The sequence below is a fragment of the Chinchilla lanigera genome, unplaced genomic scaffold, assembly GCF_000276665.1.
Source record: "Chinchilla lanigera isolate Chin_1 unplaced genomic scaffold, ChiLan1.0 scaffold00004, whole genome shotgun sequence".
NCBI lineage: Eukaryota > Metazoa > Chordata > Mammalia > Rodentia > Chinchillidae > Chinchilla > Chinchilla lanigera.
Window position 1 is genome coordinate 25,812,512 of NW_004955405.1, and position 24,457 is coordinate 25,836,968.

The following is a 24,457-nucleotide window of genomic DNA, read 5'->3' on the forward strand; positions in this document are numbered from 1 at the left end:
AAGAAGAAGAAGAAGAAGAAGAAGAAGAAGAAGAAGAAGAAGAAGAAGAAGAAAGAAAGAAAGAAAGAAAGAAAGAAAGAAAGAAAGAAAGAAAGAAAGAGAATAAGAAACAAAATATATTCTATATTTTTAGTCCCTCAAATAAAATATTTTTAAACTTTAGTCACATAAAGATAATATAGGGAGGTTGTTAAAATGCAGATTCTAAAGTACACACAGAGAAATCATTATTTAATAAATCTGGGATGAGCACCAGCAATCAGCTTCTTTACTGGACATCCCAGTTGATTTAATGCAAGTGGTCCTTGACTGCATTTTGAGAATTGTTGCTTTTCATATTTTAAAATTTTAACACCTATTCCTTATACTGAGTTGTTAAAAAAATTAAGTTCTATAATAAACTATGATCTTCAGCAGTAAAATTGTCACAACAACTGAAATGCCGGTCTTCTTCCTCTGTATTTCAATGTAGTCCTTTCAGTTCTAAAAAACTCTTTGTGATCCAGTTGCTTCAGGATCTCTAACTTCTCCTTTTATGGCAGATTCAGAAGATAGCTACTTTGAATTGAGAGATTTTGAACACATGTTGAGTGACCAACATTAAAAACTCTTCAATCAGATTATAGTAGTAGTTGGGGAAATGTGCATTACATATGCTGCCAGAGCAAGCAGGGGAAAAGAATATCAACAATAAAGTGACATACAATTTCCCACCTCTCAGGCTGGCAAAAATCATGAAGTTCAAGAATTCCTAGCTCCGGTAAAATTGTGAAGGAGCTAATGTAGAGAGTCATTACTCATACCTGTGTTATTAGACTATTCGTAGAAAGATTTGGGTAGAAATACACTACTGCTTAACCAAAATAAAAGTGCACATACCTTTGAACAGTGTGTGCTCATGTGATCATAGGCATAAAGGTGAAAGCTTGTATGATTGTATGTAGCACACTTATTTTTTAAATAACACTTTCCATGAGCAAAACAACAGCAATCAAAAACACATTTTCATCAGTAAGAGAATGGCCACATAAGTTATAGACTTAAAAGTTATCTTTTAAGTCTGTTAAAAATAACAAGACAGATATAGTGACCTAGATGAAATTCTGTAACCTATTTTAAGTGAAACAAATAAAATGAAGTTGCAGAGTAATTTGCATAATGTGCTTCATTTTTGATGAAACAGGAAATTTTCACTGTATATTTATCTGAGATTTGACACTGTGTAGCCCACAATATGGTAGCTAGAAGGAACATATGGGTAATTAAATTTACATTAATTAAAACTAAATAAATATTCATGAATCATAGCATCACTTTGCATGCCATAAATATATGCAACTAAAATTTGTCAATTGAAAATTTAAAACATTAAAAACTAAGTAAGTAAATAAATAAATAACTTAGCCCTTTAATCTCATTAATCACATTTTCAGTGCTCCATAGTCATAAGTAGCTTGTGGCATATAGAACATTTCCACAGCCACAAAAATTTTCGTTGGATAGAGCTGATCTAGGAAATTTTTGAGAGTGCATACTAAGCTCACGAAGTTAAAACTGGAGCTGAGGAGAAGGAGAGATTCGCTAGCATTTCATTGTATGCTTTACATAATTGACTCATTTAAAGTATATGTGTATTTATATAATTTTAAATCCAGTCAGCTAAAAGTGATATAAGGTATCTTGTCTGCATTATTTACCTCAGATATGTTTTCCAAAACCTTTGCACTTCTCATTAAAATAATTTCTCTTCTTTTTGTAATTAATTGTTTGGCCATTCATCTAACATCTATACTAAATTTGAATTTTTCATCTTTGAGAAGTAACAGCACAAAATATATGCCAGAGCACGAACAGTCACAGTACTTGGAGGACAAGAAAATGTGTAATTAAATTATAACCTTTCCTTTCAGATTTGGCTTTCATCTTTCTGTGCCTTGCATACAGCCAAGGACAAGGTTTTACAAATTAACGTCACACAAATTTTTTTTCAGAGTTTTACCACTGCTCTTTAGTTTAAAATGGGTAAGTGGACTCCTGTGTCTTGCTTGCTTGCTTGCTTGTTTCTTTCTGTCAAAAAATACTAAATGAAAAACTTGAAGTCACTCTTCTTTGGCCTCTTGTTCTTTCTCTTTTTTTATTGTCTTTCTATCTAAGCAGTTAAATAATTATGAACTTGTAGCCCCTGTAAGTGTACATAAATAAATTAAAAAGCTAGAAGAACGCATTCAGAAAATGGCTCTGTGTCTGCCACTCTCTGCTCTTGCCTCCCTGACCACAGGATTCCCAAGGATCTCCCATCCGCTCTTCTTGGATCAGACGATTTAGTCTGTGAAAATTTTACTACCCCGAAACACTATGAAGTGGATATGAGAATGGAAAGCAGGTGTGGTGCTGAATTTTAATCACGTCTTTATTCATTGCATTGATGACAAATAAAGTACGCTTTGCCATGAAGGAAACGGTATGTATGTTGAGACATGGACACATATTAAGCCAACCTACAGTTCCTCTGCAGGATCAGGCTTCTTTTGAGAGGCAATTAAAAACCAAAGAAGAATGAGTCTATTGCATTTGGCTGAAAAACAGCCAACAAACTGGTTTCCAAGTTAGACACGAGGAAAACAAACTTCATTTTGCAATTGACATAATGTGGTTTTTAATGGAAAAACAAACTAATAAAATTCGTACTTTCCCATTGTATGCATTTTCTTGCTTTATTTGATATAAACACTGACAAAAGCAAAAGGAATTATTTTGGGCTCACTTGTCTAAATATTGAGCTTGGAGGCATTCGTTGATTATTCATCTATCTAAAGTTAAAGGTACAAAGTATGATCCCAGCTCTCAGGGAAGGGGAAGTGTCCTCCACAGACAGCAGACAGCCAGTAGCACAGGCCTCAGGAGGAACGCATGGTTGTTGTGAACTGGGCAAAAGCAAAGATGTTTTTGCTTCTAGGTGACTCCTTCTATATAGCTGACAACAGCCAGAGTGAATCCAGTGTTGGATTCGCCATACTGCCAGAGTGCTTAATCAGGCACCATTTCAGGAAGGGGTTGATACTTTAAGTCAGAGGTCTAGAACAACTAAATAACAACTTCTTAGAACCCCTAAGAAGTTTAAGCTCAGGCTGGGAAAGATGTGGGCTATCCAACTTTGAATTATTATTTCATAATTCATATTTGCACAATTATTTATGCAATTTCAAATCCAACTAACTAAAAGTGACATAAGATATCTTTTCTGTATTATTTATTTGGGATATGTTTCCCAAAACCTCTGCACTTCTCGTTAAAACAATTTCTCCTATGTTTGCAATCAATTATTTGGTCATTCATCCAAAGTCTACACTAGAATTGAATTTTCTATCTTTGAGAAGTCACAGGACATGACATAGGACAAAACACTAACATTCAGAACATTTGGAGGATTAGAAAATGTATAATTAAATTCTAACCTTGCCAGGGGTGGTGGCACATACCTATAATCCCAGCACTCAAGAGGCTGAGGCAGGAGGATTGCCAAAAGTTCAAGGCCTGCCTGGGTACATAGTGAGTCCAAGGACATCCTAAACTACATAGTGAGACCCTGCCTCTAAAAGACAAAAAAAAAAAAAAAACCTCTCACCTTTCAGATTTGACTTGTTTTTCTCTGCCTTCCATACAGAGAGAAGTCAGGCTCACCTGAAATTAATATAAAGAATCAATGAGTCAAAGAGCTGGTTCTGTGAAAGAATGAATAAAACAGACCAATCACTAACTAATCTTACAGAAAAAGGAAAGAAAATATCTAAATCAAATCAATTAGAAATAATAAAGAGAAATCATAATGGACATTGCTGAAATCCAGATTAACAGTGACTACTTCGAGAACCTGTACTGTGATAAATTGGAGTATGTAGAAGAGATGGATGGATTCCTAGATGTACATCAATTACTAAAACTAAACCAAGATGGTATAAAAACCCTGAACAATCTGACAGGTGATAAAATTGAAGAAATAGTAATTTATAAAAACCCAAGAACCACAAGAAGCACAAGTCCTAATGGATCCATTGCTAAATTCTGCAAGAACTTTAGGAAAGATGTAACACTAACACTTCTCAAGCTCTTTAATGAAATTGAAAGGGAAGGAGTACACCCAAAGTCATTCTCAGAAGCTAACATTACCCTGATTCCAAATTTAAAGACAAGACCAAAAAAGAGTGCTGTAGGCTAATCTCTAATGAACATACATACAAAAGCCCTCAACAAGATCCTGGGAATTGGAATGCATGCAGCAAACTTGAAAAGACCATTTATCATGATCAAGTAGGATTCACCGCAGGGATACAGGAGTGGTTCAACTGTACAAGTCAATAAATGTAAAACATCATATGAAGAAAAGCAAGGATAAAATTCACTTGATCATTTAATGAGGAAAAAAGCCCTTGGAGACATCCAACATCCCTTCATGATAAAAGCCCTGAAGAAAATAGGTACACAAGGACCTACCCTCAATCTGATAAAAGTCATTTATAAAAAAACCAACGGGGGCTGGGGATTTAGCTCAGCGGCAAAGCGTCTGCCTGGCAAGCGCAAGGTCGTGAATTCGGTTCCCGGCACCGGAGAAAAACCAAAAAATAAAAAAACCAACGGTCAACATCTCATTAAATGAGACATGGATGAAATCTTTCCCTTTAAAGTCAGAAACAAGACAAGGATATATGCTTTCAGTATAGTTCAAAAAGCATTAGCCAGGCTTGGGCTGGGGATTTAGCTCAGTGGCATAAGCACCTGCATGGCAAGCACAAGGTTGTGAGTTCAATCCCCAGTACTGCCAAAAAAAAAAAAAAAAAAAAAAAAAAAAGCATTAGCCAAAGCAATTAGGCAAAAGAAGGAAATAAAAGGGGTATATATGTATAAGAAAGGAAGAGATCTAATTATAATTATTTGTAGATGACGTGATCCGCTATACACAAGATCAAAAATCTCCACCCAAAACCTCCTAGGATTAATAACCAAATTCAGAATTTTATAGGTTACAAAGTCAACATACAAAAATTAATAATATTCATGTATACCAATAATTGACTCAAGGAGAAAGAAATTAGAAACTAATACCATTCACAATAGCATTGTGAAAAATGAACTACTTAGACATTAACCTAATGAAGGAAGTGAAAGGTCTTTGCAACAAAACTATAATACTCTGAAAAAGGAGCTAAAAGAGGAGATCAGAAAATGTTCTTGCATAGTCAGAATCAATAGCATCAAAATGACCACACTTCTAAAACTGATACACAGCTAACACAATCCCGATAAAAATAACAACTAACATTCCTCACAAAAATTGTGAGAACAGCACTGCAACTCCAAGGGAACCCAAAGAGACTTAGAATAGCAGAAGCACCCTGGACAATAAGGGCAAATCAAGAGACATCACAGCTCTGGACTTCAAATTGTACTACAATGAATCTATGTCTCTTGAGTTCAAAGAATGAATAATCTGGGGCCTGGAGGATGTCTGCCTTCCTAGCATATGGAAAGCCCTGGACTCAATCCCCAGAAAAAAAGAGTAATATATTCTTCAACTTTTCAGGATACATACACATATTGACGTGGGTGGCTTAGATATTTTCTCATCTCAGGGACACAAAGCCCAGGAGTCACAATTTAAAGGAGGAAAAATTTATTTTGGTTCACAGTTTATGGAGGTTCAGTCCATAGTTGGCTGGCTCCAAGGCAGGGCAGTGTGACGGGGGGGGGGGGGGGTGGCAGGAGAGAACCATGGGATGGCAGACCTGAAGCAGAGGGAGATCAAGGGAGCAAAGAGACTGATGGACCCATCCAGGCCACGCCCCCATTGACCAACCTTCCTCCAACCAGGGTTCACCTCCCAAATTCCATTTAGCTATACATTCATCAGTGGATCAGTCAACTGATGATTATCATGGCCCAACAATCCAATCAGCTCCTCAAATCCCCACTTATGAAGACATGAGGCTTGAGAGGGATAGCTAGCGGCTGAAATTGAGCCACTACTACAACCTGGTGGCAGTGAGTGAAAATTACAGGTTTAGTTTCTGAAACTTGAATTCACATACATGTTGTGAAGTGCTAGCTCGTCAGGTCCTACTATAAACAACTCCACTCACATGAAAGCTATGTGGAGAAAGCCTACAAACTTATTGTCTAGTGTAGGATCTTTTCTGTATGGTGATGCTGTCTCATCTCTTCCCTACTGTACAAGCACTATTAATTTGTTCTTTGTTCCATAGTGCTAAATCTGCAGTTTTCAGGTTTTTGTAAAACTATCAAAAATCAAGGATGGGAAATGAAAGGAACAATATTATCTTCTTGTCTCACTGGATAAACTACTATCATCATCATTATTATTGGTGTCCTTGTTTAGGTCTAGAATGTCCCTCAAAAGCCTCATGGGTTCAGAGGTGGGCTTGAGGATAATTGAATCACTGGGGCACTAGAGCTCACTTGCTGTTAGGAGCTGGAGCCTGATTGGAGGTGGGTCACTGGGGGCGTGGCCTGGAAGGGTGCATCTCCCTCCCCACTTGTCCTTTCCTTCTCTGCTTCCAGCTGTCATGGATGGGAGACCTTTACCTCTGCTGCCTAGGCCACTCCACCATGCTGTTTTGCCTTGGAGCCAAGTGACCATGGGCTGAGACCGTAAGCCAAAATAAATCTCTCCTCTTTTAAACTGTGGGTGTTAGAATTTTTTCTAGCAATGGGAAAGTGACTAACTTAAGTGATTTTAAACTTAAAGAAATTCTTGTACCTTGCTATAGTTTGTTTGCATCAATAATACCCTTATTGGTCTGTTTTTAAAAAATGACCTACATAAACATCATAATCTTGAGTAAACAATACATGTTAGATCTCCGGGACTTGGCAGTATGTACACAGAGCCAGTAGACTAGGATTTTTCAGTCCTGCATTACCACTGTCTCTTCCTGTGCATTTATTGTTGACAACCCTAGTGGAAGTAGACAGTCTTAACGTCAGAGTACCATGGAAGTCCTTTTCCTCAGAGTAATGGTTACTGTTGTTTCAGTTTGTTTTATTATACAGATTGATATGCATTTTGTTAAAGGGCATTTAAATAATTATCAGGAACTCATCAGTACCAAAAATAGAATAGTGTGAAAGCATAACACAGAGGGAAAGGCTTGACTTCCACTGTCAACTCTCCACTTCAGCTTCAACACTCATGGATTCAAATATTTGAAAACCAAATTGTGTCTGTACTAAACATGTAGACATTATTCTTGTTTTTTTTTTCCTAAACAGCACAATATAACATCTACTAACATAGCATTCACATTTTAATGGGTTTTCTAAGAAATCTGGAGATGATTTAACACATATGAGAGTCCCAGGAGGCTGAATGAGGAGGATTGCTTGAGACCAGGAGTACAGGGCCAGCCTGGTCAACATAGTGAGACCCTGGTTTGTTTTTTTAAAAAGTACATGGAGGATGTGTATAGGTTGTATTGCAAATATTCTGTCACTTTACCTAAGGAAATTGAGCACGCATAGACTTTGGTATCTATGGGAGGTCTTGGAACCAGTCCTGCATGGTCACAAAAGGACAGCTTTATTTGATAGAATACCTGGAAATAATTTAATAATTTTAAGAGAATATCCCTGGATAACATTGCATTTCATTTCATGCTTATAATTTCACTAGCACAAAATAAATCTTATTTACTTAGGAGAGAAACTTAGTAAAATATTATTCAGAATAGATAACAGTGGCTTAAATTGAAACTACTGAGAAAGACTGTGATCAGTAGCAAAAGCAGAACCCCTGGGTAAGGGGTAACCTGGAGGAGTAAAATATGTGAAAATCACAAGAATAGAAAATTTTTAGTCCTTTTTATTTTGTTTGTTTCTGAGACACCGTATCTCCAACATGGACAATTTAAAGGAAAGATGTTTTTGGCTCATGGTTATAATCCATGGTTGGTCAACTCCAAGGCAGAAATGGCACCAGAGGGCATGGTAAAGGGAAAGCTGCTCACATCATGGAGGCAAGGAAGCAGAGAGTGAAGGGAGGAGCCAGGGAAGGATGTATACCCTTCTAGGTCACACGCCCACTTACACTTCTTCCCATGGGGCTCCACCTCTTAATAGCACAATTAGCTGTACTGCTTCCATGAGCCAATCACCTTTCAAAAGCTCCATATCTGAGTGCATTAGAATCTTGAGGGGTCAGCGAATCATTCTTGATTCAAACCATAACAAAGAATCCACAAATTTTGATGAGCCCTGTTCCCAGTGCCAGCTCCTGATTTGGGGCATTAATCACATACTTGGTTGAAGTTATACTTCTCACCCTCTGTTGTGCACCTACTTGCTTTTGAAAAGCTATCTGTGGGAGCACCTAAGGCTGTATTTAATTTATCTGTGTCTCTGTGTAACAATACCTATAAAATACTTAGCAGTTCAATGTACTGTTTACATATATTCTCCACTGAAGACAAGAAACTGGATGCTTCTTATATCTGCCTAAACTACCTGACCAAAATATTTCAATGGCAAAGAGAAGAGCTAAGTTCTGTCAATTCTTTAAAATCATATATTTTCATCTATTAATAAAAATAGTAGTCTACTTGGACTCCTGGGTAAGTACATATTTTAACTTTTTGTTAAAAGGAAGTTAATCATTCTCATTTGTCCGAGAGAAATCTGACAAGATTACATTAAATGCAGCCTTCATGGCTCAGGAAACAAATAACAAAAGACTGTTCCACCCAACCACATTTAAACTAAAATAATACTACAGATCCTATTTCTGTTGAGCCATAGAAAGGTTATTTTGTTCTTTAAATGCATTCCCTGAGGAATAACTATGGGAAAAACTGAAACAAACCTTCTCCCACCATTGTATTTTGAAAATACACAGCAAGAGTAAACAAACGACAGTCTTTCCCTTTAATATTCTTTTCAGTTGTTTACTCTGAACTCTGTGGTTTCTGAGTTGATGACTACCTTTGGACAGGTTTTTACCAGGATGGTCCATATTTAAACTAGAGATGCTCAAAAGCTTAACCCCTGAGTCTCATATCACAGATTATGGTACTGCCTGGTACCCAGCCCTGAGACTTCTGAGAGCATCAGAATAAAATGACGACGCTCACTGTGTCATTTCCTAACTCTTTAGGTGGCCAACAACAGCATCTTGTATTAATATCATCTAATGTTAAACTCATCTATGAATTCAGAGTTTATACATGCACTACAAGCAAAAGTATGTTCACTTCAGGGTAACGAAAATCTAGAAGTACACAGTTTTCAATTGATGGCAAAAATCCTGAAGCTTTTGTTTTTGTTTTTTATTAGTCTTTGTGTAGGTATAGCATGTAACATACGGCCAATGATAGCATCGGCATTTTGTTAAATGGGCCATTAAATGCCCCAAATGGTTCATTATGTATTTTCAGATCTCATCATAGATGGATGAGCCAAAATTTTCAAAATATTGCATATTGATAGGTCATAGAATGAGGAGCCAATGTGGTAGTACCCAATATAATGTACAACCAATATAAATAAACACAAATATTATTCCTGAATGTGCTAAAAAGTAGAAATGAATTACAAACTATATCAAAGTAATAATGATCAGTCCAGAAATGTATTAGGCAAATCTTATATGCAGTCTTATACAGCAGGTGTTACATAGAAGTGAGAGAAAATAACAAACAGAAAACATTTTCTTTTTTTTTTTTTTTTGGCTTTTTTTTTTTCTGGTACGGGGAATCAAACTCATGACCTTGCGCTTACCAGGCAGGCGCTGTGCCGCTGAGCTAAATCCCCAGCCCCCCAGAAAACATTTTCTAACCCAAGGTACTTGTAATATATTTTTAGGAACAAACTCAGTGGAGAACACATTTTGAAAATTGACCATCAAATACTATGAACATTTTCTTTACTACCAATAAAATCAAGCCTCCAATTCTAAAAATAAAAAAAAATTCTAACTTTGATATAATCCTAGCTGTTGATTTTTTATGTTATTTCTTGTGCAACTGGGATTCTAAACAGAAGGTCCTTGCTTATGCCTATGATATCAAGAGTTTTAACTACTCCATCTTCTAGCGGGTTAAGTATTCCTGTTTTCATATTTAGATCTTTGAACCATTTTATTTTTAGTTTAGTACATGGTAAGAGATATGGATCTAGCTTTAATCTTCTGCATGCGGATACCAGTTTTCCCATCACTGTTTACCCACAGTGATTATATTCATTATGTACCACAAGCAGATACTTATAAAAAACTTATCTTCTCTTAACACTATCAGTGCCTCAGATAATTATAATAAGAAGCACACTCAGACATAACTACCCTGATTAAATTAAAGTTTATGAAGATAGGCATTCCTGTGTTTCTTCGTTTGCACTTTGAAAACCTGGCTGCTAGAGTCAAATGATGCCATTATGCAGACTTCACAATGGCACAATATATATTCATGCATTTTACTGTCAACTCATGTTGAACTACAATGGTGTTACAGCAGCTTCTGTGAGTGACCTTAAATGTCTCCTCTCTGACCAACAAGTAAGAATCCCGAAGCCTTGCAGTCAGAGACACTCGCCTCTGTTCTGGTGGTATCTGGGGTATTGTCTCATTCTCTCCTACTACACCTACTCATGCTGTTTGTGTTGGGATGTTTACATCTTACTTTTTGTTTTACTTCTAAAATATTCTGTGTGATTTTTCTAATTACCGCTTTTAAGACCTTCTTCATCGATTAATTTTAATGAAAGGTTTGCTTTTTGAAAACTACCAGCTGCCTCAATTTCTAAATACAGTGACTAGCTTTAGCTTACGTCAGCGTTACCACCCAAACCTAACTTTTCCACCATTCTTTTCTCCTTGTAGCGCTATTCGGTTTCTCAGCTCACTATTCTGCTCTGCCACTGTGGCAGCTGGGAAAGGGCATTTACTTAAATATCTGTTTTAACAACAAAAAATTACTTCCTAGGTGAAATAGATTGAGAAAATGAATTTGGCCAGGATGAGCAGAAAAATGACACTTCACATAGCAAAGAGAAATCATCTGGAAAACACAATGAGGCAATACACTTTTATTGAAATTTCAAGACAAAAAATAAAGAGGAACTCAGCACGATTTAGTGTGTTTACCTTTGTCTGACTGCAGCAGGTGCCCCTGGAGGTAAGCATGGAAAGCACAGGTAGAAACTTTCTTTGTTGTTTTTTTTTGTCATTGTAGTTGGTTTTCTACTAGGTAGCTGGGTTATACTTGCAAAATAGAAATCTAGATGGTGAGCAGAAAGAAAGCTTAGTGTAGAATAAGTGAGGGGAGCTCTCCCATTGCAGTACACACAGAAGGCTGATTGGTTGAAAGAGTCTGCTGGCATCTGACTAACGTCTCTGAGGGCTTATTAGGCCAAGGATCACAATGCGGACACCACTGTCTTTCTATCAAACTCCCACCCTCCCTCCCAGCTATTGTTTTGCTACAGAGCTCTCCTCACACAAGAAAGGAAAATGCTGAACACCCATTTTCCCAATCTTGTTGCCGCCCAGACACAGGCAGTAAATGGGAAGCAAAAGGGAAGTTACTGGGCCTTCTGAGAAGAATTCTCCCTCATGAGGGACATGTAAAGAACAATATCCATCCTTCTGCTTTGGATGCTGTCACAGAAGGACATGATACCTGAGCTGTTGCAGTTGGGAGAATCACAGAAACACTGACCAACATCTGAGAACAAACCCAACTCCGGCACCAACTCAGGAAGTTTTTATCTCTGCATTTATTGTTTTGTGAGGAAAAATAGACCCGTTGACTTGAAGTCACTTGTACTTGGGTATTTTGTTTCTGGCAATCACATGAAACCCTCCTGAACAACACTGCACCAAGCCCTTGTAATATGATTCCTTTTGATTCTTATAATTGTCCTGCTAACTCAGAATTTTACACCCCACCTCCACTGTTAAAACTGAACAAACTGAGGCTCAGAAAAGGATTAGTCTGATGTCTCAAAGTTTTAAATACAGAAGACACAATTTGAATCTATGTTCCTGTGCCTGAGATCCCTGTGTATCTCCAAATCTCTTTCACTTCCTGTCATTATCTCAGCTCTACCTCTCTACACAGCAAATATATTCCACTGAAAAATTTGAACATTGAATAGAGTGTAGGCAATTATGATTTTTTTCTTAAAAATCCAAAAAGAAACATGGAAAATATGAGAAGTAATGATTAATGGTAAAGAAAATTTTGGTTGCATGATTTGAAAAGAAATGAGAATAATGTCAGGGTCTTGATCACATATATCCACAGCTGTAACTAAATATGGGGTCATGAATAGAAACTAGGCTTTTAACCTGTTCTTTGGAAACCACACGGCTGCAAGAGTTTTCACCTTCGTTAGAGTGCTCTCTCTTGGTCCTCCACCCCTTAAGTTACTCACAGACCCAACAACTTCACTGAAATCAGTTTGAAATTAGCCTCTAGCGAACAATGAATGTTTGCAAGCCCTCCCTATAAAACAGGAGAGAACTAAAACAGAAAGGCAGAGAATTTAACATTTCCCTTTTAAGTACTACATGGCTTTTTAAAGGGTTTTACTTTTTAGCAAGTTCTATGAGGCCCTGGACAGGTGGAACCTGGTTATATATGTGTCTATTGGTAAACCTTTTTCTAGAAGTAATCTTGAATGATACAAAATTCCCCTGTATCTTTCTCTTCTCATCTCACAGATGAGGGGACCACTGTCATTAGCTTCAATCTTGGGCTTCCTTTATCTGCACCAGCCATATCCTTACGCTTAAGATTCACTCTTGGGAACTTTTCTCTTTCCTCTTTTTATTCTTGAACTTTGTTTCTAATTTCTTGGCAAATTAATCTGAAGCAATGTTTTGCTGGTCATTCAAAATTAACTTATTAGATCATGCAAATATGTAGAGGAATATATTTGCAAGACTTTAACCCAGAGGGGCTGGGGATTTAGCTCAGCGGCAAAGCGCCTGCCTGACAAGCGCAAGGTCGTGAGTTCGGTTCCCGGTACCGGAGAAAAAACAAACAAACAAAGAAAAAGACTTTAACCCAGAAAAATAGCTTCCTTGTTGTGGAAATTTCAGTCACAGTCAGAGGTTTCCATTAAAGGGACCAAAATAATGCCACATGGGCATGCGCCTGTACACCAGCCAGCCACAGAGGTTGGCAGTGTCTCTGGGAACCCTAAAATAAAAACTGAAAAGTACACAGAAAAAATATTACTATTGTGCCTTATTTAATAGGTAATTAACTTTGGGAAAACATGAGCCCCAAAAAGAATTTATATATTGTAATAAAAGACTAGGCCAAATACTGATTTTTTTACTAAATTCACATTAACATCAAAAGCAACCAAGATGAGAAAAACAAATAAATACATCCCGTCTTCATTATTTCTAGCCCAAACCACCAATATCTTTTCTGGAATAATTGAGATTATTAATTGTTTTCTCAGCCTCTACTGTCACTGGAAACATCTCTCTTCTCAGTCAGGTCTCACAATAACAGCCTGAGTCATACTTTTAAAAACTAAATGAAGTCAAGCCATGTTTCTGCTCAAAATCTCCCAATGCCTGCTCTGCTTCCTTACAATAAAGGCCAAACTGGGACAAGATTTCGAGGCCTTTCTTCTCTCACCTGATTCTTTCCTTTTCCATATATACTAATCTCTCATGCCCCTCCAGCCTCACTAGCTTCATTCTGTGCCTAAAGAGCCAATGTGTGCACTCTCACTTTGAACTCTTGCTCATCTCCTCTGCTCAAGTGCTACCTTAGTCACTTTTCCACTGGGACACAATACCCAAAACATAAAACATAAAAGAGTAAGCAGCTTATTTGGGTTTACGGTTTTGGTGTACTCAGTCCATGGGATATTGCTTCCAAGGCAGAAATGTCATGGGAGAATGGATGGCAGAATGACAAGGCACAACAGCATGGCAGATGATTTGGTGGAAGAAAGCTGCTTGCACCATGGCAGCCAAGAAACAGAGCAGAGAGGAACCAGGGAAAGAATACACCCTCTCAAGTCACATCCCTGGTGACCCAACTAGGCCCCACTGCTAAATGTGAGGTTTGAGGAACAATTTATATCTAAATCATAACAAATGCAGTCTTCTCGGTAAGGGTTGACTCACCTTATTCAAAATTGCAAAAAATAACTAACTAACTAACTAGCTAAATAAATACATCAATGAAAATTGCAAACACTCCACTGAGCAAACACATCTCCCCAAAACTCTCCATAGTAAATATATGTTTTATTTGTTTGCTTTTTTGTTTATCATTTTACATCTTTCTTTTGCATTCCCCCCATGTTTTTCACTAGATGGAAGCTCTATAAGGGCAGGACATTTAGTCTGTTGTTTATTTGCTATTGCCTTTTCTACAGTGCTTGGCACATGTTAGATATTCAATAGATGCACGTAAAATGAATAATTTTCCTGCCTCCCTCTTTGGCCATGACTATTAACTGAGAACCTACAAAGTTATCTGCTTCTAAATAACAAGCAGAGAAGCAATTTATTGAAATAAGATTTCAATGCTAAGGGAAAAAAGCAGGCATTGAAAGGGATTAGGGATCAAAGAAGGCCGGCCGTAGCACACCCTGGCAGTCTGGTACCATCCTTGCCCCTAAGGACTTGCCTGGTTCTCTGCACTGTGTGCACCACCATGAAAATCCCTAATGTCCTTTGCACATTTTCTGTAGTTCTGTGTACCAGTTGGACAGTCGGATCTTTCTAGATCATGTGCCCAAAGTATAGCTGTGAAGAGCAAGAGATATAATATGTTACTCTTGTCCATTGCCACGTGAAATCCTGGATTCTGCATGCTGCCAAAATGTATACAATGAGTGATTTCCTGATGTACGGATGCATCTGAATTGTGGGCAGCCAAAAACCAAATACTCCAAAAAATATAAAACCCAGTTGGAACCCATAAAAGTGACTGTTTTGCTTCATTGTAACTGTTTTCTTTATTGCTTTTTAATTTTTCCAGTGATATGAATAAGCAGATCCACCTATATAATGACTTTGGCTAGAAGTAATTAACACTACACCATATTAAGGTATTAAAAATTTTAGCAGAATTCTCTTTTCTTCTTGAGGCAGGCTGAGTTGTAATCTACCAGGGCTTATACATAGAATGAAATATTTGTGAACTGAGAGATTTGTCTGATTTCTTCGAGTGAACTTTTCTCCAAAAAATAATATGATATTTTTTGTTATGGCACATTCATTGAAATGAAGAGCATCAACGGGAAGCAGATGTTCATCTGACTGAGTCATTAATTATTCTCTTCCCCATAGAGAAATAGTCACACACAGTATTAAACTAGAGTTAAAATTTATTCCACAAGTATTTTTATTTGGTGTGGGATTGTTCCAAAGATGAAAGCAACAAGTTTTCCCATCCTGTAGCCTCCTTCACAGTGTGACTTTTCTGCTCCTTTCATGCGGTTTGTTTTGTGCCTGAGCTGGCCCTGTCATCTACCTGACTTTCAAGCCTAGTCCTTGAAACTGTCCAAGAAGTCTGGAATATTCAGCTGGGAAAACAAGAAAGACCCTCGGAGATTAGAGTCCACATGAAAAACACAAGAAGCGCCAGAGAACAGCAGCACCAAGGGCCATACATTGTGAGTGAGGCCACCTTGGATGTCTCTGCCCCACAAGAACCACCAACAGAAATCCATCCTATGATGGACCTGAACGACAGCATGAGGAGCTGTGAAATCAACCCAGCTGAGCCAGGCCAATACATAAAATCACAGCAATAGTAAATGATAGGTGTTGGTTTAAGCCATAGATAACTGGAATATTTGGGAAATAAGTTTTAAATAAAACATCCTAATTAAGCAATAGCGTTAATTTATTCTTGAAAGACAATTAGAGTTGATCCAGCCTCTCTTGGATTAAAGGAGGAATGCGATAGGTAAAATTTATCTGGTGTCAACTGAATCACAGTGACCAATAAATCCCAAGCCACCTCTGTGCCTACTTCACCTGGCACTAACTTCTGAGTGTGAATACGATATATCTTTGCCATTGCCTATAGTGACTTACCTGACCAGTTGTTTCTTCTCCAAAGTCTGAGAATGTCTTCTGATTTCTTCATGCTCAAATGGAAAAGAGACAGAAGCATCTCTCTGATAGCATCAGTGTTGTAACTGATCTATACAAGCCCTGATTCCCTTCCTTTACTCTTCTATGTTGCCTTCCACTCCTCAACCCTACGATGCACTCTTATAGTTATACTGTATTCCAGGGTGAGAATTTCACCTAATGGTGTAGTATGTGTGGCCAGTTGCATGATGGGAAAGAGATCTGGGAACAAATGATTCCACTGTATTGAGAGCATTTTATTTTCTATATTATGCTTTATAGCAAATTTTACAATAGACCTAAATTTCAAAAATATTTTAGGCAATTTTTTCAATGTAATTTGGACACAAAAATTAGATGCAGATTTAGTTAATATTATAATAAAGTAATGCTTATTAGTTTATTTTTAATTTTTTATGTGGCTTAAGACATTTAATCTTTGATGCTTTACTATATTTCTTCTCCCTTCTCATCCCTTCCCTTCTCCTTCCTTTCTCTCTTTTTGTTTCTTTCCTGTATTGTGATCAGAACATTTGATATGAAGTCTAACTCTTTGCCATATTTTTTAAAGCAAATGTTGCATCCATCATTTCCAGGATGTTCCTGGTGCATCTACACTTTCAAAGATCCTTGTCAAAGCTGTTCTAGTGTGCTCAAGGGGCAAGTTAATAACCCTATACACTTCAGTGAGGCAGCTTCCAAGGAACTGAAGTTTGGTCTTTGAAATAATTTTTTCCCTCTATATCTCGATGATCTTATGATGAATAAGAAAGAAATGGCTATTGTATGTCTACTATCTGCTAGCTCTGGGATGATTAATTTGACAACTACATTAGAAACACTCAAGGTAATTCTTCCTTTAAAAAGAGCTAACATTCTATTCAAAGGAAAAAAGATCTAAACAAGAAATGTTGAGGGATATAAACAAGAAAGTAGTGGGGTTCAGACTCTACTTCACCACACTATGCAAGTGCTGCTCAGCTTCCTCCTCTAGGAAATGAAGTGATGCTGGCACTTGTATCATACATAATCTGTGTTAAGTACGTAGGGACATTCCTGATGCAAAAAAATAACCTTCCAGTTAAATACCCTTAGCCATTGCGAAGTGAGTGTCTCCTTGGTCTTGTCTCTTAGGCTCGGTATTCTACATCTCTTTGCCACATCTGTGAAAAGCCAGGTCCTTATTAAGATGTTTCAAAGACAAAACTCAAAATTTTATATATCAATTTTAGGAAAAAAAACCCAAATTATGCATGAAATTATTTGCTATTATTTGTAATTTTATTATTAAAATAGTTGAAAATATAAAACCGTGTAAATACAGATGATTCATTTCAAATAATTGTTTCTTCCTTTACAGTTAAGTAATTAAAAAGTTTAAAAATGAAGGAACTGCAACTTTTTGTTTTTGTGTTGTTATAATTATGTTTAAGTATCACGTTAAATTCTGTGGATATCAAGATCAACAATTGTACTGATAGCTCAATTAGCCATGTAGTGTCTTGCTTATTTAATAAAGGGATTTTCATCTGTTAGTTAAAGCACTTATGACATTTAAACTTCATGTTTTTTGAGAACATAAAATGATACTTTATGTATTTCATAATTAGTTATCTAAATGACAATTTTGTTTTATGTTAGTATATCAAATGAACTTGGTGAAATCATCAGTCCTCAATTAAGTAAACCTCTTAAAATATTTTAAAAACCTGACCTACCAGGGAAGAGGGAATAAGGATGGTGTGTGTGTGTGTGTGTGTGTGTGTGTGTGTATGTTTGGGAGAAAATGATCCACATATGTTACATGTGAGTATAAATCTTCCAAAATAAAATTTGATATTATGTATAAATATTGTGCACTAAAAAAAGAAAAGAAAGGAAAAGAAACTGACCTATCAAAATAATTATATTTCCCAGTAGCTTCTGGGTAAAGTTGGTCAGTGAAAAACTCATCTGAAAGGAGAAATTATAAGTTTACATAGTCAATGAATTACATACTCTTGAGCAGTTGTTTTCAATCCTTGGTGATATTTTCTGCTGTTATTAATGTTAGTTCTATAAATGGATAAGCGTTTCCTCCCAGTGCCTGTTTTGTTATAAATATGTTGTACTGAACAAAGGGCCATTGTTAATAGCCATTTGATTAAAAGGTTTTCATTCTTTTTTATGGACTCTTGTTTGCTTTTGGTGAGGAATTTACCTTCTCTGATAACTGAATTCCTTGAGAAATTGGGAGGTAAATGTGGGAGATATTTATTTTATCGTATGTTTTAAGTTCAACAATAGTATGCCTCCATTGTAATTTATCAGAGAAATTTAGTTTGACTGAAAACAGTCTAAGTCACAGGTTGATGAGTAAACAACTCTTGTAAGTTCACAGTAACAGAGGTTTCAGCAATGCATTGTAATTTCAAAGAAAACATCTGTCTTTGAAGTTTTTCTGTTATTCGAAGCTGCTGAATCAAATTTAATCATACAATTGATGTACTTTTATCAGGTAATTGATATGTTTTGAAAGAAATAAATAAGAATTATAAGAAAACATACAATAAATCTATGAAAATTAAAAATTTAAAACTTTGGTATAACAATCCATAATCTTTTTCAAATAAGTTATTACAAAATAATTTAAGCAAAAATTTGCTTTAAAAATGCAAATTGATTCAATTTAAATTTTTGAGGAAAAGTGAAAAGCTGAACAGTATATCTAGAAATGTAAGGCTTTCATTGTCTAAGGAACTATAGGTTGAAGCATCACATTCTGAAATTTTTAACTGTCACTTATCTTAAAAATTGACATAGAGTAGTTCTGTACATTTTTGGATAAATATTATAAAATATGTATAGTACCTAAAATTTGAACATGTTCTTAAATCACGGAAAAACTTCTTAAATTTCTCTTAAATTTCTGAAATTTTATAAAGACATAATAGAGTATGAAAAGCTAAACTGTTGAGTTCCTAAAGCTTCATTCTCTTATTTCATTTTATAAAAATGTCTAAGTAATACCCCACCCATGCTATAGTCCACAAACAAACAAAAATAAACCAAAATAACCATAGTCTTTATTAAACTATATATAAGAGCATCTGCTACAATATTATTCACTGGGTAAGGACTGGAAAAAATGTGTTAATTAAAATGGGAGGAAAGTAACATACCTATAATAATTTTAAACTATCTTAATAAAGTACCTTCATTTCAATAGAAACAATAACAAAGGCATTTTCACAACTGAGCAACTGATTTGAAGGTAACTATGCAATGGAATTACAATGGTGAACTCCTACTACCTTGTCTAGTGAAACTCTGTATTATCTCTACTGTTTTATTGAAGAATTATTTTTTTATTTCCTATAATGGTTTGAGCAATCTTTCATTCTTACATCTGATAGTCTGAGCAATGTAGTTGAGGATAGTAATATGTAATATAAAAACCACTGTTGATTCGTATTATATTGTCTTGAGATTCTGTATCACTTTGAATGTTCTTGCTTTGATTTGTTTATGTTTGTGATACTAGTATGCTGCTACTGTTCTGTTGCTTTGTTTCTTATTTACTACTCTCTTTAAAATAAAAAAAGATGTGAAAATAATAATATTCAGATCAATACATGTTAACTGTTTGAGAAAGTTAGATTGCTTCTTGCTGATGAATGAAATTTTCCTATTTCATTTTTAAGGTTATTTTAATTGATTGACCTGTTTAAATGACTTTTCTTGCCAAAACTTCCTGCAATGTTTCTGCTCCTGTAGTAAAGTTCAGTTCATGTCTACTTTAAGCCTACAGCAATTCCTTTACCTTGTCCAAAAAAGAATCAATAGATTCTAATTTATTAAACCCTAATACTGGGAGAAGTAGATCTGAAAATGCCATTTCTATGCTGTGGTGGTTTAAGGATATAACACAAAAGTAAAACAATCCCACATTAGTCCTATGAAAACTGTGTGGGAATATTAGTACAACATTAAGCCATGTAGCTCCATTATCTATGAAAGTATTTCTAGAAAGACCACTACTTATGCACAGAAGCCAGTGCCTACGGCCAAGTTATACAAAGCATTCCTAATCATGGTGCTTTGCATGGTGCTAATCTAATCGCAAGACAGACTCTAGTTTTCAATTCACTTCCATAAATATTTGTCGAGCAAAAGCATTCAATATTTGTAGTACAAAAGAACCCAGCACTCTGCCAAACATTCCACTTTGATCAAAAGCTGAAATTTGAATTTAACTTGGGGTGACACTTTTAATTTCAATTTCTTCATCAATAAAATGAAAAAACTGAATTAAGTGATAGCTAAGGTTTTGAAACTATAGAATTGGCTTGGACATAGTGATGATAGATTATACTTTGCTTTAATCTATACCTTTACTTCACTAATAGGGTAGAAACTAACAGAGAAACCACCCATTGCATTTGACAAAGGTATATCAGTTAGTGAAAGGAGGAGCATGCTGAAGGAGGCAGGCAGGACAGTGGCAGAGGGCAGGAAGTAAAGATGGGGACTCTCTGGGTTGGGGCTTTGCCCCTTACACATCACAGGTAAGATGGTTACTTGGGGCTTCAGTTGTCTCACCTGTAAAATAAGGATAATAACTGTATTTACCTTGAAGGGATGGAAAGATAAAAGAAGCCCTTAGAAACTCTAGAACAGCACATATCAGATCATACAAAAAAGATTGGCTATTTTTATTCCAGATAAATGTACAGGATCAGATGTCAATGGCCTAGGTTCAAACCCCAACTTTGATGCTCACAAGGGTGTTGTATGATTAATAGTAAACATTTCACAGGTTTACTTATAGATTTATATACAAATAAAGGTCTAGAGCTATAGCTCATCAGCAATCATATCTGATATAAAACATGTAAGTTAGTAAGTAGTACAGCCAGGATTACATTGTGACTTCAATACCTAAAACTTAGTAAAGATAGAAACTCAAACATTGGGAAAAACTGAAACATATGCATGTATACATATACAGAAATCTTTAGGAACTGGATTTTACATATGACCTTTATAAACTTAAGTGTTTGTAAAGTAAATATTCAAAAGTATTTACAGCCTTTAAGAGCATGGCTAGCACATAAACTCAATAAATGCTTCTGCTTGTTGTTTTTAAATTGTCTTTCTGCAGAATTGAATCAATCATCTACAGAGCTGAAACCTTTATTAAAAAGCTTACTTCAATATATAATAAAATTATATTCAGTAATGTAATGAGATTTTTTTAAATAATAAAATTAAAGGAGAAAAAGGTTTTCTCGTAACAACTCTGTCACAGATATGATGGAGTATCTTGAAGGATTACAAGAAAATTAATAATTATAACTTAATCAAATAGAACAACTTAGAATGAAAAGCTATTCTCCTCCTATTAAGCTCAGTTAATCAATTAAATCTCGAATAGCATAGAAAAAAATAAGTGACAGGTGCTTTTGCTGCTAAGATTCTCTGCACTTTTTGCAAACATCGCTATCACCTAGAAAGGAGTTCATTTTTACTTGGCGGAAAATTGAAGTTACATGTGCTTCAAAATCATTACCTAATGTCGCTGTGGTCTCTGAACTGATGTCCAGTGTGGTGTGACCAGAGGTGTGGTTTTGGAGATTGCACAGGATACTGAATTGGGGTCACAATTTATACATCCAGTCATAAAGAATGTAAACAAATTTCTTTCATCGAAAGGTATTATGTGCTTTCTATATAAAAGAACTGTAATGTGATACTTACTATTTCAAGATGTTTTTGCTTTTGTTTTTGTGGGTACCAGGAATCAAATTCAGGACCTCACACTTGCCAGACAGGCGCTGCGCCACGGAGCTAAATCCCCAGCGCTGTATGAAGTCTTTGATAGCATTAGCACATACAGTTAGACGCAGGATCCTCAAAGGGATAACAAAATAACTATTGCCTCTAGCAGTTTGCTAAATTTTAATTTCTTTGCCTCTCCGCGAATATTGTTAAAAATAGACATATCTATATTCAAAATTATGAACAATTTGCCCGTATACAAATGTTTCCCTTTCCCACGCCAAGTATTTTGCCCTAAGCATATAATAAGTGGCATTATTAGGATGGATTTTTGTTTTCAGCTAAGATAGCGTAATAGAGACTGGATTTACTATCCCACTTGAAACTGCCCCAAACATCTAACAAAACAAAACAACAGATTTCAGAGTTTGGACACCAGGCAGTGAAGAACAGCGAGCCTTGAGAGAGGGCTAACAAACCGGAAGTGCCCGCTACTGTCTTCATTTACAGCGTAGAGAGACTTTGGAGCCTCTTTGAGGTGGAGAGACACACGGAACTGGCTAGGGTCCCACAGACACAATCCCAGAAAGAAAGAAAAAAAATCTGCAAGAAATAAGAGAGCCCCAAAGATGAGTAGAGATTCTTCCTTAACTCTGGGCTCAGGACTAATCAACATTCATGAGAAAGAAACTATTCAAGCTTGTGGATAACACCACTCTCAAAGATCAGAGGGAAAAATCCCTGAAAATCATGTAAGTCCGGGAAAAGTTGGTATCCCCGTCAGCCAGTGTGGCAAACCTCATAATTCACCAGAATCAGGTAATAGAAAGGGTATTTCCTTGATTATGGGACAAAATCAGTGCTAATTTTTAATCTGATCCTGCGTAATAAAGCTTAAAAGCAAGCTTTCAAAGGTTCAAACTATTTATTAGTAATTGAATATTTAGGAATACAAAAACATCCAGAGACCCATAAATTAAAGTTCACCACATCTGACCTCTAGTAAAAATTACCAGTTATGCAAACAAGTGGAAGTAATTCATAATATAAAGAAAAATCAGCCAATAGAAACAGATCTACAAATAACAATGTAATGACGGTATGTTGAACTGATTATGCAAGAACATTAAAGCTGTCCTTAAAATTATGTCATACAGTTATAAAGCTTCCTAAATGTTTAAGAAGCTAGAGGGCAGATTGAGTATATTAAATCAGATCCATGGAAGTTATAGAAAAGGACTCAGATTAAAATTCTAGAGACGTCTGAGATAAGAAATAAATGTAATGAGACTAACTGAAAATGCAGGTCCGGCACAAGAAAAGACTAGTGGCTTGAGACCGAACAACAAATGAAAGCATCCAAAAAAAGACACAGAAAAAAAAAAGGCTGAAAACAAATTAACAGAGCATTGAGAATTGTGAGATGTTTTCAAGCAAACGTGTATGTCAACGACAAGAGAGAGTAGATAGGATAGTATAAAGCTGCAAAGAACCTTGATGTAACATTTTCCAATTTTGATGAAAACTATAAACCAATAGATCCAAGAAGACCAATACACCTCAAGTACAATAGTCAAGAAGACAGAACAAAATGCACTATAATCAAATAGTTTAAAAAGGAAATGGAGTGAGATAACACATGATGTATAGAGAAAAAAGGGGTGTGAAAACCAACAACTTTTTTGTGGAAAATACTGTGAACTAGAAGATGGCAGAGAAACTTTATTGAAAAGAAAAAGAAATCCTGTCAACATAGAATTCTCTATCTATCAAATATATATTTTAAAAAGGAAGGAAAATTACTTCCTTAGGTATAAAAACAGTGAGGTAATCACCAGCAGAAATGTCAAAGGAAGTCTTTCAAACAAAACAAAAATGATGCCACGTTTACACAAAGAATTTCAGACTCCAGAAAATGATAAACATGTGGGCAAATATATAAGGTATTATTTTCTTCTAACACATCTTCAAAAGGTATCTAAGTAAGCAGAAGCAATGTCAGTTTATGGAGAGGTTCAAAGCATATGGCGATTAAGATAAAATATGATGTTGTAAAGTTTTCTCCCACATGAGAAATAATATTACTTGAAGGTAGACTGTGATCAGTTAAAGATGTATGCTATAATCTCAAAAGCCACCACTAAAAAGAGAAAGCAGAGAATGCAGCTAGAGCTAACAAACAAGATGGGAGAAACATAGTAATATAATCACAGATATAGCAAGTATGTACTTCATAGCCAAGAAATGGGTTTTTCAAACATGTAATTCCTATCATGTAGCTCACGAAGCCAAGGCACATCATGTCAAGGAACTGTAGCCCTGTCTAGTTTAAAATATGCACTCTTTTTAAGCAAGTTCAGTAAACCCAGAAGTCCTTTCTCATCCCAGTTCTCCTCAATCACCCTACATGTGGAACCCTGAAAGAGTAATTGCTTTCACCCGTTTCTGTCTATGACAGTCTGCCTGCCTCAGTCACACAACTGCACACTTTGCTTCCCTACTTCACTAATATCTCCATCTTGGTTAGCACTTGTATGTGTCCCTTGAGTTTTTCAGATATAGTTTCTGCAGTAC

The 24,457-nt window shown here is 36.0% G+C and overlaps 1 protein-coding gene across 1 annotated transcript in view; it reads right to left on the reverse strand.

Moving 5' to 3' along the window:
- Positions 1-3,625: 3,625 nt before the first annotated feature.
- Positions 3,626-24,457, reverse strand: part of Kitlg (KIT ligand) — a 152,870-nt gene continuing 132,038 nt past the window's right edge. Inside the window, exon 11 of the transcript XR_001235502.1 lies at positions 3,626-3,681. The gene's annotated coding sequence lies outside the window, so the exon portion shown is untranslated. The remainder of the gene's footprint in view (positions 3,682-24,457) is intronic.